The following is an 11,029-nucleotide window of genomic DNA, read 5'->3' as shown; positions in this document are numbered from 1 at the left end:
GGCCCCTGCTATAGCTGCTAGACAACACTGTTTTACCAGAAGTGACAGCTACACTCGGTAATCCAGAATCTGAATACCTATCCTATTAGCCTACATGTGTGGCAGAAAGGCTTATATGAACTACTGTCTTGCTTTTTAAACCCATTGCAACTTGTCCTAACTCAGGTAACATCAGAGTGAACAACTGTACCTGATGACATGGCAAATAGGACAAATGTATTGGCATCTGGGACACTCAGGCGTACTTCAAAGAAATAGGGCTCAGGATTGCTGGTAGTGACATAGGAATAGTTCCCCTCATATGTAACTCTAGTGTGACCAATTACGAAAGTAACAGTGGCAAGAGTAGGACATTGCTTTTAGGATAGGCGAAAGATGCAGATAGGACATGTAGCTAGGGAAGAAAGTAATCGAGTAAGGAAAACTGACACCTTTGAAAGCCCCATAATCTGAACTCTGATCCTGAATTCTACACATGAAGGTTCAAATACATGTTCTCTTATAAGTCATGTGAAGAGGAATACCATTTTAAACATATATCTGAATTATCTCGTGGAGCATATGAAAAGGATGTGAAATGCTTTATTGTACAGCTTTTATGCTATCCCTTGCCACCATTGGTTACAAATACCATCTATGAAGCAGAGAGAGGAACTGAAAAAAAAACAAAGATGAGAATGTGCTGGAAAGGGGCTAGCATGTAATTATCTTGCTCAGCTCCTTTTTTTGGCAAATGGCTTAAAGCAGAAAACACAAGTCAGCCAATTTTACTGAGTTGAACTAAAGTAAAATTACGAGGAGTCCTTGTGGCACCTTAGAGACTAACAAATTTATTTGGACATAAGCTTTTGTGGGCTATGACCCACTTCATCACATGCATGGAGTGAAAAATACAGTAGGTAGGTATAAATATACAGCACATGAAAAGATGGGAGTTGCCTTACCAAGTGGGGGGGTCAGTGCTAACAAGGCCAATTCAATCAGGGTGGACGTGGCCCATTCCCAACTGTTGACAAGAAGGTGTGAGTATCAACAGAGAAAGAATTACTTTTTGTAGTGACCCAGACACTCTTTATTCAGGCCTAATTTGATGTTGTCAAGTTTGCAAATTAATTCCAGTTCTGCAGTTTCTCGTTGAAGTCTGTTTTCGAATTTTTTGTTGTTGAAGAATGGCCACTTTTAAGTCTGCTATTGAGTGTCCAGGGAGACTGAAGTGCTCGCCTACTGGTTTTTGAATGTTACAATTGCGGATGTCTGATTTGTGTCCATTTATTCTTTTGCGTAGAGACTGTCCGGTTTGGCCAATGTACATGGCAGAGGGGCATTGCTGGCACATGATGGCATATATCACATTGGTAGATGTGCAGGTGAACGAGCCCCTGATGGTGTGGCTGATGTGGTTAGGTCCTATGATGGTGTCCCTTGAATAGACATGCGGACAGAGCTGGCAACGGGGTTTGTTGCAGGGATTGGTTCCTGGGTTAGTGTTTCTGTTGTGTGGTGTGTAGTTGCTGGTGAGTATTTGCTTCAGGTTGGGGGGCAGTCTGTAAGCGAGGACTGGTCTGTCTCCCAAGGTCCGTGAGAGTGATGGATCGTCCTCCAGGATAGGTGGTAGATCCTTGATGATGCGCTGGAGAGGTTTTAGTTGGGGGGCTGTAGGTGATGGCTAGTGGCATTCTGTTACTTTCTTTGTTGGGCCTGTCCTGTAGTAGGTGACTTCTGGGTACCCTTCTGGCTCAGTCGGATACTCACACCTTTTTGTCAACGGTTGGGAATGGGCCACATCCACCCTGATTGAATTGGACTCGTTAGCACTGACCCCCCACTTGGTAAGGCAACTTCCATCTTTTCACGTGCTGTATTTTTATACCGGTCTACTGTATTTTTCACTCCATGCATGTGATGAAGTTGGTCAAAGCCCACAAAAACTTATGCCCAAATAAATTGGTTAGGGTATGTCTACACTACGAAATTAGGTCGATTTTATAGAAGTTGATTTTGTATTTCCACACTAAGCGCATTAAGTCGGCGGAGGGTGTCCTCACTACCGTGGCTAGCATCAACTTACGGAGTGGTGTACTGTGGGGAGCTATCCCACAGTTCCCACAGTCTCTGCTGCCCACTGGAATTCTGGGTTAAGCTCCCAAAGCCCGATGGGACAAAAACATTGTTGCGGGCGGTTTTGGGTACATGTTGTCATTCGCCCCTCCCTCTGTGAAAGCAACATCAGACAATCATTTCACGCCTTTTTTCCGTGCAGACGCCATACCACGGCAAGCGAGCAGCCCGCTCAGCTCAGCTCACCGACACCGCCGCTGTTGTATCCTGGGTGCTGCTGTCAGCAGATGGTGCAGTAGGACTGCTAACTGTCGTCATACACTGCTTCCGCTGCAACTCTCCTCTGGTGCTCTTGTCTCAATAGTGAATTTCTCCATGTTGTCTGTCATGTGCTACCAGGTACGCATGCTCTTCTGCGGGAAATCTGCGCAGTGCTAACTGTCATCCTCCACCGCTTCCGCTGCAACTCTGCTCTCCTGCAGACACCATACCATGGCAAGCATGGAGCCCGCTCAGCTCACCGTCACCGCTGCTGTTGTGAGCATTGTAAACACCTCGCACATTATCCTGCAGTATGTGCAGAACCTGCAAAAGCAGGGCGAGAAGGCGATGACAGCGATAGTGATGAGGAGATGGACAGAGACTTCTCTCAAAGCACGGGCCTTAGCAATTTGAACATCATGGTGGTAATGGGGCAGGTTCCTGCCGTGGAATGCCGATTCTGGGCCCGGGAAACAAGCACAGACTGGTGGGACCGCATAGTGTTGCGGCTTTGGGATGATTCCCAGTGGCTGCGAAACTTTCACATGCGTAAGGGCACTTTCATGGAACTTTGTGACTTGCTTTCCCCTGCCCTGAAGTGCAAGAATACCAAGATGAGAGCAGCCCTCACAGTTCACAAGCGAGTGGCGATAGCCCTCTGGAAGCTTGCAACACCAGACAGCTACCGGTCAGTCTAGAATCAATTTGGAGTAGGCAAATCTACTGTGGGGGCTGCTGTGATCCAAGTGGCCAACACAATCACTGAGCTGCTGCTATCAAGGGTAGTGACTCTGGGAAACTGTGCAGGTCATAGTGGATGGCTTTGCTGAAATGGGGTTCCCGAACTGTGGTGGGGCGATAGATGGAACGCATATCCCTATCTTGGGACCGGACCACCTTGGCAGCCAGTATGTAAACAGCAAGGGGTACTTTTCAATGGTGCTGCAAGCACTGGTGGATCACAAGGGAAGTTTCACCAACACCAAGGTGGGATGGCCAGGAAAGGTGCATGACGCTCGCATCTTCAGGAACTCTGGTCTGTTTGAACAGCTGCAGGAAGGAACTTACTTCCCAGACCAGAAAATTTCCATTGGGGATGTTGAAATGCCTATAGTTATCCTTGGGGACCCAACCTACCCCTTAATGCCATGGCTCATGAAGCCATACGTAGGCACCCTGGACAGTAGTAAGGAGCAGTTCAACTATAGGCTGAGCAAGTGAAGAATGGTGGTAGAATGTGCATTTGGATGTTTAAAAGCTCAATGGTGCAGTTTACTGACTAGGTTAGACCTCAGCAAAACCAATATTCCCATTGTTATTGCTGCTTGCTGTGTGCTCCACAATAACTGTGCGAATAAGGGGGAGATGTTATGGCGGGGTGCTAGGTTGAGGCAAATCGCCTGGCCGCTGATTACACGCAGCCCGACACCAGGGCACTTAGAAGAGCACAGCAGGGCACCCTGCGCATCAAAGAAGCTTTAAAAACCAGTTTCATGACTGGCCAGGCTATGGTGTGACAGTTCTCTTTGTTTCTCCTTGATGAAAACCCGCCCCCTTGGTTGACTCTACTTCCCTGTAAGCCAACTGCCCTTCCCCCTTTGATCACCGCTTGCAGAGGCAATAAAGTCATAGTTTCAAAATCATGCATTCTTTATTAATTCATCACACAAATAGGGAGAAAACTCGCAAGGTAGCCCAGGAGGGGTGGGTGAGGGAGGAAGCACCGGGTGGGGTGCTGGATGAGGAGAGGAGGGAAGGACAAGGCCACACTACAGTTCAAAACTTATTGAATGCCAGCCTTCTGTTGCTTGGGCAATCCTCTGGGGTGGAGTGGCTGGGTGCCGTAGCCTCCCCCCTGCGTTCTTGGGCATCTGGGTGAGGAGGATATGGAACTTGGGGAGGAGGGCAGGCGGTTATACAGGGGCTGCAGTGGCAGTCTGTGCTCCTGCTGTCTTTCCCGCAGCTCCACCAGACGCCTGAGCATGTCAGTTTGCTCCCCCATTAGCCTCAGCATTGCATCCTGCCTCCTCTCATTGTGCTCCTCTCATCGTGTTCATTTAACGCTTTCCTGGACTCTGCCATTCTTTGCCTCCAAGCATTCTGCTGAACTCTTTCAGTGCGGGAGGACTGCATGAGCTCTGAACATGCCATAGCGAATGTGTTTTTTTTGCCTTCTAATCTGCACTAGCCTCTGGGATGGAGATGATAGGGGGAGCGTAGAAACATTTGCAGCTGTGTGAGGAAAAAAAGGGAGAGTAGTATATTTAAAAAGATACATTTTAGAGAACAAAGGGACGACTATTGCACACTGAATCAAGCGATTCACATTACATAGGACATGTGCTTTTGATACAAGATCGCATTTTGCCTCTTATATTGAGTGCCTGCCGGTTTGGTGTGAGACATCACACGCGCTCGGCTGGGCAACAGAATTTGGCTTGCAGGCATCTGTGGTAAGACAAAGGGTTTCGGCTTCTTCAACCTTCAAAATATGTGGGAATGGTTTCAAAACGGCAGCGCCCTCCTTTCCCATACCAAGCAAAGCCCGTTGGGTTGGCCATTTAAAAGGAGGGGCCGCGGTTTTAGGGTGAATGTGCAGCACAACCCATCCCCGCCTCCCCAATTCTCTGGGGTGATCGCTTCACCACCACACACACACACCCCACCGCGTGGCTAGTATCAGGGATGATCCCTGTCAGCCAAACGCGAATAGCTCAGCATGAACGGGGCTCCCACCACTGCGTGGCTAACAGCGGGGATGACTTCTTTTCAGCCAAAGGCAAACAGCCCAGCAGGAACGGGCACCTCTGAATGTCCCCTTAAACAAATTTCCCGTATTTCAACCAGGTGACCATGAATAATATCACTCTCCTGAGGCTAACACAGAGAGATAAAGAACGGATGTTGCTTGAATGCCACCAAAGCCCGGGCCCATTCGCCGCAATGCTTTGTTCTGCAATGATTCCAGGCTACTTGCTACTGGCTTGGTGTGGTAAAGTGTTCTGCCCTCCCCAGAAACCTTCTGCAAAGGCTTTTAGAGTAGCTCCAGGAGAGCTTCATGGAGATGTCCCTGGAGGATTCCGCTCCATCCCCAGACACCTTAACAGACTTTTCCAGCAGCTATACTGGCTGCGAATGCATCCCAAGTCTTCAGGGCAAATTAATCATTAAATATGCTTGCTTTTAAACCCTGTATTATAATTACAAAGGTACACTCACCAGAGGTACCTTCTCCGGGTTCATGGTCCAGGAGCCTGCCTTGGGAGGGTATTGGTGAAAAGTTCCTGGTTGCTGGGGAGAAGGGATTCTCCGCTTGCCTGCTGTGCGCTATCCTCAATCTCCTCCTCATCTTCCTCATCCACAAAATCCTCATCCCTGTTGCGTGAGACTCCTCCCTTGCAGGTGTCCACAGACAGTGGTGGGGTAGTGGTAGGGCCCCATCCCAGAATTGGATGCAGCTCATCACAGAAGCGGCACGTATGGGGCTCTGACCCAGAGCGACCGTTTGCCTCCTTTGTTTTTTTGATAGGTTTGCCTGAGCTCCTTAATTTTCACGCGGCACTGCTCTGTCCCTGTCGTAGCCTCTGTCCATCATGCCCTTGGAGATTTTGGCAAATATATTGGCATTTCATCTTTTGGAACGGAGTTCTGCCTGCGCGGATTCTTTAGCATACAGCAATCAGATCCAGTACCTCCTGTTCGGTCCATGCTGGAGCTCTTTTGCGATTCTGGGACTGCATGGTCACCTGTGCTGATCAGCTCACCACGCTGGCCAAACAGGAAATGAAATTCAAAAGTTCCCGGGGCTTTTCCTGTCTACCTGACCAGTGCATCTGAGTTGAGAGTGCTGTCCAGAGCGGTCACAATGTAGCACTCTGAGATAGCTCCCGGAGGCCAATACTGTCGAATTGCGCCCACACTACCCTAAATTCGACCCAGCGAGGTCGATTTTAGCGCTAAACCCCTTGCCGGGAGGAGCACAGAAACTGATTTTAAGAGCCCTTTAAGTCGACAAAACAGGCTTGGTCGTGTGGACGGATGCAGGGTTAAATCAACCTAACGCTGCTAAATTCAACCTAAACTTGTAGTGTAGACCAGGGCCTTAGTCTCTAAGGTGTCACAAGGACTCCTTGTTGGTTTTGCTGATATAGACTATCACGGCTATCCCTCTGAAACCTGAACTAAAATTGTTTCATACTGGAGTTTATTTAGTACACTATATGATAGATTCATCTGGAGAAGACTCTCTGCATAAATATTCCTAACTCTTTAAAGACTCTTAAACAAGCTACTAATTCTTTACGTGTGACACGTGAATTAGTAAATGGAAATGTAATTTCTTGTATTGAACTGTGGAAAGGCAATGCATGGCTCTACTTGATTACTGTGAAGTTGAACAGTATGGTGACCCAGTTAAGTTATATATTTTATATCCACTGTCTTATCTGTAATTAAATCAATGCTCCTTTGTGTAAAGTGGAATACTCATGTATATTTTAATTTTCTTACAAAGAATGCTGTCAGTGAGCTAATTGGAGACCTTTAGGAAGTGGAAGCATCTTAAGAATGTGCATGCATCTTCAAGGACTGAAGCGTAGATAGAAGACTAAAGATGTAACTCCATTCCCATTTCCCCAAACAGAGAGAACTGACTAAAAAACAAAACAAAAACAAACCAAAAACAAACAAAACCACTGTGTTAAGGGGAGTTAAGGTTGCTTAGGCCATGTCTATACTGAAGACTTCTGCCAGCATAGCTATGTTGGACAGGGGTACAATCCCCAACCAATATAGTTTTGCCAGTAAAAGTCCCTATTGTAGACACAGCTATTTGTGGAAAACACAGTTTTGTCAGTGCAGCTTGTTTTGTATAGTTTTGCTGGAATAAGCTGAGTCCACACCAGAAGCATTTCACCAGTACAGTATACTGGTATATCTATACCGGTAAAGTGCTCTTCTTCAAGCTTTCATGTTCTGAAAAGGTGTGGGAAGTCTGAAGTTATACTGTGAAAACCATAAAAAAGGTACAATTAAGATAATGCTTCCCACACCCCACACTCCTACATCTTTCAATTTGCCCTTTTAGAGTGGGACAGGCATAACTCAAACTTCTGAAAATGAAGAGCGATTTCTTCACTTATAGAGACAAGATAAGGTAAGTCAGACTTTTGTTAGAGAAAGTTGAGGGGACTAGTGTTGGCAAGCTGATCATATGACTGGTTAAACAGCACCACCTGAATGCCTATTATTTGACCATGGGCAAATACTGTCAAATATTTGAGCAAGAATGCTCTAATGTAGGTGGTGGCCTACTTTTTGATTGCATCATGGTCTCATCTGTTAGTAAGACATTTAATTACATGCTAATGCTACTGTTGGGGGAGGGGGAGAGGAGAACTAGCTGAAAATTCAACATCTTGATTGGTTGTAATCTTCTAAACACTGTACATACCTATATCTTTATTTGTTCACCAGGCTATCAGTGTACATGGCTGATTATAAAGTACATTAAAAAACATGGTCTCTGCCCCCGAAGTGCCTACAATGTAAACTGACTAGACAAATATACAGAAATTAATTCAAAAGGGAATGGTAGAAGGGAGCCTCCTCCTTCAACACAAAGAGAATAGATGTACAGCCATTAAGCTGCTTGAAGAATTGAGCCGCTGCCTATCTAGCATAAGTGCATTTTAAAATGGCTCTTTTTTATAGTTCCTAAGTATTTCTTTTCTGTTTAATTTCACGTCTGTTCTTTAACTGCTCAGTCTTGAATAACAATCACATTTAAATGCTAACCTAATATTGTTTTAAAAGGTAATATTAAGGTCTCTCCTTTTTTCACAATTTTATTTAATTGTTTCACATTTTTCTGAATTAAAATTACAAAAAACAAGTTACTTAATTGAGTTATCATGCATAAGTATCTAAGGCTAAGCCTACTGAATACCATAAAAAAATTACTTTAAAAAAAAAAAAAACTGTTCTAATATATTCATGCTTTGATAATATTTGACCATTTTTGACCAATATTTGACTGGTCAATTGACCAATTATTTTTGGATCAGTCAAATATCCAACCCTTGGGAGGACAGGACAGAGGAATTTATTAAGCCTAATGTCTTTTTAAACCATAAAAACATTTATGAAAAAGCAAAAAACACACAGCATGTTTGGATTCAAACATTCCTTTGCAGTGTCTGCAATCCAGACAACTGATTTGTGCTAATGCACAAGAAACAAAAAAGAGAACCAGACTTATTAATTTGCATAAACACACTAAAAATCAATTTTAGAAGTTATTTACATTTTATTACTCTTAGATGTTCTTAGTTACATAGGTAGGAAATTGTTTTTAAAAGCAATTTTTTGCTCTAGTATGGTTGCGTTAGAGAATAGTTCTGATATGAAAAGTGAACTGTAAAATGGGAACAGAGGAATTTCTATAAGGGGTCAGACCAGTGGTCCATGAAGTCTAGTCTCCAGTAGCGGACAATGCAAGATGACGCAATAAACCATGTACAGGAATAAACCTACTCAGAACAAGTTTCTTCTGAACTCATCAGAGTTAGTAGTTGACTTATGCCTTGAAGCATAAGTATTCATATCCACTATACATTTTCATTCTGTCTAATAACTGTGGGTGGTTTCCTTATCCACAGCAGAATTTCTAAGAAGTTTAGATATTGTAAGTTCTTGGCCTTGACATCTTGTGGCAGTGAGTTACATAGATTAACTAGATAATAGTGCTGAGATATTATGACAATTAACACTAGGTAAAACTAAGATAGACAGACTAATGCTTAGTGAAAGAGTATATCTTTAATGGTCCTTTCCCTCCCCCTCCATTTCTGCTATCTGCATGTTTAATCATATCTGCTGACCTGTTAGTATTTACAGAGCCAATGTAACTATGGAAGAGCAAGCCAGATTCTACCCCAGCCTGTGCATCATTAACAAAATCATTAGTTAAGTTCTTACTGAAGAATTTTTATTACTGATGGGGAAATACAATTTGAGAAAGTACGTATCTGATGGATTCTCACATCACAGGTGAAATTAATTTAAAGTAAATGAAAATATGATCTGACATTTAATCTCTTATTAATTTTATCTAGAGCTATCACTCATCAAAAATAAATATGGACCCCCAGGATTGTGCAGTTACTGCAGATTAGTGGCCCAACTCAGTGTATGCGAGAGATGGCATCATTGCCCTCATCTCTTTCTTGATCACTTATCCCCCTCCCTGAGACAGATAGGGGCATTTCTTTTTAATCAGTTTACATGTACTGATGAGACACATTAACCATTGAACCATTTAACCAAAGAGACTGAGTCACATCGGAGGGTTTATCCCTTTAAGAGATTAGGAAAGGGTAAAACAGGAATATATCACCCATGGGCTCGATCACAGTATCACCGAAATGGGAAAAATTTGGAAGCGTGACAGGGAGAGCAATAACATTTGCTCATTTCCCCCTACACCATTTTTTGTTTTTTTGTTTTTTAAAGCACTAGGAGCTATGCAACTCTGGAGTTTTAATAGGCTACTAAAGCTCGTAACTTTAATTCACTGCTTTTAGACTGGCTCAGATCACTAAATGGGAAAGCTGTTACCATCCAGCAGTTGCTTAGTGGCACATATGAAATAAATAGGTAGTCCAAGTCTAGTGAGCAGGAGTCTATTTCACAAACACCCCCCAGTCATAATTGGTATAAATTGAACTGATGACCTAGTGAGCAATCTAAGCTCAAGGAAGGCAGCAATTTGAGCACAGAAGCTGGGCAGTGGAAGCTGCCACACCAGTATACCTTTCCTCTGTGCTGGAAGGAAGGGCTCCCTCCAGCGATAAGGGGAGGAATTCAGTCTCCAGGACTTTTATCGGTAACAGACATATCATTAAAAAGGGAGGGCTTTCGAGTAAGATGTGGGATCATCTCAGAACAGCGCACGGAAGCGGTGTCATTATCATCAACACCATTTCTCAAGGCTCACGTGTTCCCGGCTAAGCCTGCAGGCGGCAGCAGGAAGGCCACACCACCGCCCTTGCGGCACATCCCCAAACTGGGTGCCCGCTGGACACCCCGATGTCGGATCACTCAGCCCCCTCTTTGCGCTCCTTGGCCCTCTTCTCCGCTACACCCTAAATGCCCCCCCAACTGACCCTGTTATGCCCCCATCAGGCCGCCACCTCAAGCCCCCCCACGTCACCCCTCCTGAGCACCCATCTTAAGCGTGGCCCTCACACCACTCCCACTCCACTCTCTCTAGTGCCCCCTCTGCGCTCACCACCCCCCATTAGGCTCCCTCGCCCCCCTCCTCACCTTCTCCCGCAGCTCGACTGCGCCTCCACGAATCCAGCTTCCCCCCCCGCGCCCTACTCCTCCTCTGCCCCCCGCCCCTCACCCACCTGGGCACAGGTACTACTAGCGGCGGCTCTCCCTCCAGCAGCACTCCGACTCTCTCTAGCTACCCTCCCAAGCAGCGCATGCGTCCGACCGGCAACATAGAGTACAAACCTCCCCGTCGCCTAGAGAAGCCCTATCTTGAGGTACCTCTTCCGTTTCCAGCCTGGAGTGGGTGGGGTCTGTGCGGCCCCTCCCACCACTTCCGGCTTTCCCCGCTCCTAAAATGGCGGGTGGAGGGGCTTTAACTGACTTTTCTAGGCTTAACATTGAGTCACCTCTAGGGTAGCTTCAATGCGCTTGC

General features: G+C 45.5%; 1 long non-coding RNA gene across 2 annotated transcripts; it reads right to left on the bottom strand.

Annotated features, from left to right (window-relative positions):
- Nucleotides 1–3,957: 3,957 nt before the first annotated feature.
- On the bottom strand, nucleotides 3,958–10,766 carry LOC128837198 (uncharacterized). 2 transcript variants are annotated; one of them, XR_008444919.1, is made up of 3 exons: nucleotides 10,731–10,766; nucleotides 5,539–6,087; nucleotides 3,958–4,551 (listed from the first exon to the last, which is right to left on the bottom strand). It is a non-coding gene; the product is annotated as an uncharacterized LOC128837198 (long non-coding RNA). The 2 variants fall into 2 exon arrangements; XR_008444920.1 differs by lacking the exon at nucleotides 10,731–10,766 and adding an exon at nucleotides 10,645–10,681.
- Between the last annotated feature and the right edge of the window lie 263 nt (nucleotides 10,767–11,029).

Source organism: Malaclemys terrapin, chromosome 4 (assembly GCF_027887155.1).
Source record: "Malaclemys terrapin pileata isolate rMalTer1 chromosome 4, rMalTer1.hap1, whole genome shotgun sequence".
Classification (NCBI taxonomy): Eukaryota; Metazoa; Chordata; order Testudines; family Emydidae; genus Malaclemys; species Malaclemys terrapin.
Note: the sequence above shows the minus strand (reverse complement) of the source record. Positions and strands in the feature narration are given on the sequence as shown.